The 6,143-nt window shown below is 35.5% G+C and overlaps 1 long non-coding RNA gene across 1 annotated transcript; it reads right to left on the reverse strand.

Moving 5' to 3' along the window:
• Positions 1-1,040: 1,040 nt before the first annotated feature.
• Positions 1,041-2,543, reverse strand: LOC119190621. The gene is made up of 2 exons (XR_005113030.1): positions 1,477-2,543; positions 1,041-1,342 (listed from the first exon to the last, which is right to left on the reverse strand). It is a non-coding gene; the product is annotated as an uncharacterized LOC119190621 (long non-coding RNA).
• Positions 2,544-6,143: the final 3,600 nt, after the last annotated feature.

Here is a 6,143-nt window from a genome sequence, read left to right on the forward strand (position 1 = left end):
GTTTACATTTTTATTTAACAATTACATGCATAACACATTCCAAACTAGGTACATTTAACCAACTGCTTTGAACTGAACAAAAGAAATAATGATAGTGATATTGTACGTACAATGATGAGTAAGCCGATGATATAAGTAGGCAATAATAGGTTTTTTTTTCAAAATGATAATATTATCTAAAATGTCGAACCTTAAATCGCGATAGCTCTACCTGACTCAAACAGAACAATGTAGCCATAAAAATTCTCATCCGTAAATCTATTTAAGTCGGCTAATAAAAGGTAAATCCACTGAATCGTAAAATATTTATTATTAGTTCATTGGGCAACAATAAATACATTAGGCCTCAAAAAATTAACATACTGCCATCTATAGGACACTTGCGTTTATACACTGTACACCCTTACTGCAACTAGACCGCTATGCACGCTTTTATGACATCGCTTACTACATAATTCGTACATTAAATCATAGATGGCGTTATATTACGTTTAAAATAATTTATTCAAGGACGTAATATAATTTTATAGTCTGTAATATTGTTCGTCTAGAACATAATTTAACATAGTAAAAGAAAAACACTTTCAAAGGGTCGAAGACGAAAACCGAAAAGCGCGGGAAACCTTTGAATTTGGCGGGTGTCTTTTTTCATCTTAAATTGAAAATAATTATTTTTATTCAGAAATTTAGTCAGTTAAGTTGTAAATTGTATATATTTTTCATTATTTATTTAATTGTAGTGTAGTGTATATAGAAACACAATAGAAACTGCTTCAAGCATAGACACAGATTGTTCAATTTCCAATACAAATAAAAGAAAGCGCATACGATTAAATAAGGTGTGCAAAACATGTAATAAAAAAAACGCAAAATGCAATGGCTGTAGATTCAGGTAGAAGTGGATGTCGTTGTGAAGACAGTGACGAAAAATCACTGAAAATCCATCACCTCTTATAGCACCGCATACACAAGTTCTTCCATCTCAGGCCTCCCAGTTACCTCCCAATATATCTGATAGTATTAGAAAAGAATATACTGCATTGGATGCTTCACCATTTATTATTCATGTTGCTAGGTCTAGTACAGGAGAGGTAACACAGGATCTTAATTTGCATCCAATATGCTTTGGCAGATTTTTGTATAAAAACCAGGTGCCAAACATAGTACAAGGCAGTTTGAAGCGTATCGGTCGCAACAAAATTTCAATGGCATTCACAAGTCACTCAGCTGCAAATTCTTTCTTAAAAACATCATGCCTTATTGGAAAAAGGTTATGAAGCTTTTATTCCATCTTTTAATGTTACCAGGATGGGGCTCGTAAGAGGTGTACCGGTGGACATGTCTGTAGAAGAAATAAAAAGAAAATATTAGGGTTCCATTAGGTTGTGGTGACATAATAAAAGTAAGACGCTTAAATTTTAAAACAATAGTGGATGGCTCTGCTACTTGGAAACCATCCCAGACTATAGTGCTTACTTTTGATGGTCAGGTCCTTCCCACAAGAGTATTTATGTGTTTTAATTCCCTCAAAGTAGAACTATACATTTATCCGTCAATTCAATGCTACAATTGTTGCCGGTATGGACACACTAAAGATACATGCAGATCTAAACCAAGGTGCTATAAATGTGGGCAAGGGCATACTGGTACATCTTGTGATTGCGACCAAGATAATAGTTATTGTTGTCTTTGTGGCGGCCCCCATATTGCAATTAGAAAGGTTTGTCCAGAAGCCAGTAGGCAGACAAATATAAAAAAGTATATGGCCCAAAATTGCGTTTCATACTCAGAAGCATCAAAGATACATCCTCCGGTGACAAAATCATATGCTGACACATTAAAGTTTACACCCCCATCTTCTTTTGTAGCCAACAGCCAAGATATCAAAACTCCAGCCACTCAACCATTGCACAGTAACTCTTATAAAAACTGTTTTTCTGAAGCCCCGTTCTCCGCCTAAATCGATACAAGGTTATGATCGTGCAGCCCACCAAGCTCTTGTGGGTGATTTCAACTCTCCCACTTATGCTGATGGGTGTGCACTTCCTAAAACTGGTACCCTGCCAGAACCACAATCGGTGGCTGATATTATTATAGCTTTAGTTTCATCACTGTCACAAACAATTTTACCGTCCAACGTTGCCCCTTTATTGAAAATAATAACTGACATATTTAACAATGGCTCACTTAGGCAAAGTACTACAATGGAACTGCAGAAGCGTAGTGAAGAACAAATCTGATTTAATTTATCTTATTAACAAATTTAACCCTTGTGTTATAGCTCTATGTGAGACGTGGTTAAAACCGGAATTTTGTTTTAAAATTCCTGGTTATTCCTGTCTCAGGGAAGATAGAGCCGATGGGTATGGCGGTGTTGCCATACTCATCAAAAAGTCCCTTAATTTTTCCCAGTTTGACTTACCATCTCACCATAATGATTTTTCCATAATAGCATCCATTGTTAATAATATTTGTTTTGTATCTATTTATATCCCGCGTCCGTGTCCTTCTATATTTAGAGAAATAAACAACATTATTTCTATTTTACCTAAACCATTTTAATGTTAGGAGATTTTAATTCTCATCATGAGTCATGGGGTTGTTCTACAACTAAAACTTGTGGAAGAGACCTTGTTGATATTATCGATTCTCATAATCTTTGTATTATAAACTCAGGTTCTCCTACCCGCCGTACCAACCCTGATGAAGGTCAAAGTGCCGTAGATTTAGCCATTAGTTCACCGAGCCTAGCTTCTTCTCTTACTTGGGAAACTCTCTCTTATTCTTATGGGAGCGATCACCTACCAATTCTGATTAGCTTTCCTCATAGCAAAAAGCCTTCTGTTTCGCGGTCACCACGTTTAAAATATATATTAAAAGATGTAGATTGGAATGAATATAAAAACGACTTGATAAAAAATTTCAAATCTTCCTGACATAGAAAATAATAACGAAACAGTGTGTTCTGTGGCTCTCGCTAAAGTAATGACGGAGGTTGCGGATGAGATATTTCCCATTAAAAGCACCAAGAACAGTAGAATTCCTTCTCCACCATGGTGGGACCGAGAGTGTACAGAAGCTGCAAAGAAAAGGAAAAGAAGCCGAAAGGGCTTACTGTCAAAACATGACTTACGATAATTTTGATTACTACATACTGATTTCTAAACAGACGAAAAATTTATTTCAAAAGAAAAATCTGAAGGTTGGAAATCATTTTGTCATTCTATTTCCCCAGATACTCGTCCATCTATGGTTTGGCGAAATATTCGAAGATTTCGATCAGCTTTTAGTGATAATTCCGTCTGTTCACTCTCGCCTTCCCTAACAGAAGATATTTTAGATCATTTGGCTCCTCCTACTGTTCCACAACAACTTTGTCCATCCGCAGTCCTGAAAATAGATGATGACTTAAACTCCCCATTTTCACTATCAGAGCTCAAAGGTGTTTTAACTAGCGTCAAAGATTCTTCCCCAGGTGAAGATGGTATTCCCTACTCTTTTTNTAATCTTAGTGAAACAGCATTACTTTATTTTATAAACATTGTTAATTCTATTATGATAACTGGTAACATACCTGCCTCATGGCGATCACAAATTGTATTACCTATTCTGAAACCTGGTAAAATTGCGTGCCAGGCCTCATCTTATCGTCCAATAGTTTTATCCTCCGTACTGTTAAAACTCGCTGAACATATGGTTAAAAACCGATTGGAATGGTATATCGAGGGTAACCGCCTTCTGTCAGATAGCCAATATGGATTCCGAAAAGGCAAAAGCACGATAGATAGTATTAGTATTTTGTGTCCGATATCCGCCTAGCTTTTTCTGAGAGCAAATCAGTGGTTGCCACATTTTTAGATATTAATTCAGCATACGACAATGTCGTTCCCTCCATTCTAAGCAAAAATGCATGATCTTAACATCCCCGGTATGCTATCTAATTTTATTACAAATTTAATAAGAGAACGATGTATTCATATTTGTCCAGATGATGCTACCAAATTATCTAGAACCGTATGTAGGGGGGTCTACCCCAGGGGTCAGTGCTAAGTCCCTTACTATACAATATTTACACATATGACCTGGAATCAGCTTTAAAAGTTCCGTAAAAATCCTACAATATGCAGATGACCTCCTTCTTTATACATCAGAAAAATTACTTCTAGTTCTTGTTCCTCATGTCATCAGCTATGAGATATTTAGAGTCCTGGATGACTCTAAATGGATTAGATCTTTCAACCTCTAAAAGCTGTTTAGTTTTGTTTACCAGAAAACGCCAATGTCCTTTAATAGAAGTAAAATATAAACATGTTATGATTCCGGTAAGACCGAAGTGAAATTTCTTGGTGTTTTATTAGACTCAAAACTTACAGGTTCTCAACATAGTGATTACTTAGTTACTAAATGTGAACGGAACTTGAATATTTTACGTTGTCTTACATGTGTGTTTGGTGGGGGGCGCATCCGTTTTCTTTACGACTTATATATAATGCATTAATTAGAAGTCTTTTAGACTATGGTACATTTATCTTGGAACCGGCTAATTCAGCAGCGTTCAAAAAACTTGATTTAATTCAGAACAAGGCTCTTAGAATAATTGCTGGTGCGATGAAATCCAGTCAATTAACGCCCTAGAAGTTGAGTGTGTAGAACCTCCTCTTAAATTGCGAAGAACAGTACTTGTCAGACAGATTTTTGTTTAAAGCCTTGCAATTTTCTAATCACGCTCTTTTTCCAATTCTTAATCTCTTTCTCAATATATTGCAACGTCTTCATCGTGGAAAGAAAAATCACTTCCTTGTTTAGTTATAAGTTTTCGTAAATTTATAAGTTTTCAAGCGCCACTTATAGATCAGTTTCTCTCCCAATTTTATGGTTGGGTTTAAATCACTTTTGCTTTCGCCGGTGATATGTTATTCCTTGGGCGTTGATAGAGACCCTAACACTAATACTCAGTTTAATGAATTAGTAAGCATTAAATGGCCTGATTCTCACCACATATTCACTGACGCATCAAAACACTCTTTGTCAGATTATACGGGCGTGGGCGTTTACCATACTGAGTATCACATTCTACAAAAATAAAGCTTCCTCAGAAACTTCAGTCTTTACAGGGAATGTTATGGAATATATAAAGCGTTAGAATTTATTCTTATTGCTAGACTTAGTAAAACTGTTATTTTTCAGATTCATATAGTGCCCTTCAGGCCGTTGAAAAATTTCCTTTCAAATCAAAATCCCACTCAATTGTGATAGCCGAATATAAGAGAAAAGCTCATAGAATGCCTTTGCAAAAACGTAATTGTAGTTTTATGTTGGGTCCCTGGTCATGCTAATATATAAAGGAAATGTAAAAGCCGACCTTTTGGCTAATGAGGCGATAACAAGTGGTGAGTATATATCGTACATAAATTATTGCAACGATCTGGCTGCACTTCCGAGTACTTTTCTCAGGGAATCCTGGGAAAAATGCTGGGAAGAAAGCAGTCAGATAAAAGGCAAATGTATTCGAAAGTCCAATTGGGTATACCGGAAGCCATGGTTTTGCAAATTAAATCTTGGTAAGCGATCTACTAGTATATTAATGAGAATGCGCTTGGGTCATGTGTGTTCGCCAGCTCACCTTGCTAGACTTGGTATTATTGGTGAGTAGAACTTTGTAGAATGCGGTGAAGAGGAGGGTGACCTCAATCATATCTTCTTCGCTTGTCCACTTTTTGATAATGCTCATTTTATAAGTCAACTCATTTCCTTTGGTGTTCCTTTTCTTTGTTGTATTTCTTCCCTCCTCTTATTTAATGTAAATATTTATAAAGCTATTTCCTCATTTATTGTACATAATAACATAAAAATATAGTTTGTATATACTTATTAATATATTGTATTGACGAATATTATTATTATATTATATCTTGACCAAATTTCCTGACTTAATCCTAATTCCGAAACCAATTTCCTTCCCTATAAATGTAATATGTTTCCCTAGCTTTATTGACATTGGCGTAGTACAGCAACATAGTGCTTGTAGCCATAAAAAAAAAAAAAAAAAAAAAAAACATAGTAAAAAATTTCTAATATTTATTTGGATAAGATTTTCCACCTCCTTAGCAATTTTATTCTGGGACAATGTTAAAATCGTATTC

This window comes from Manduca sexta, chromosome 25, assembly GCF_014839805.1.
Source record: "Manduca sexta isolate Smith_Timp_Sample1 chromosome 25, JHU_Msex_v1.0, whole genome shotgun sequence".
NCBI lineage: Eukaryota > Metazoa > Arthropoda > Insecta > Lepidoptera > Sphingidae > Manduca > Manduca sexta.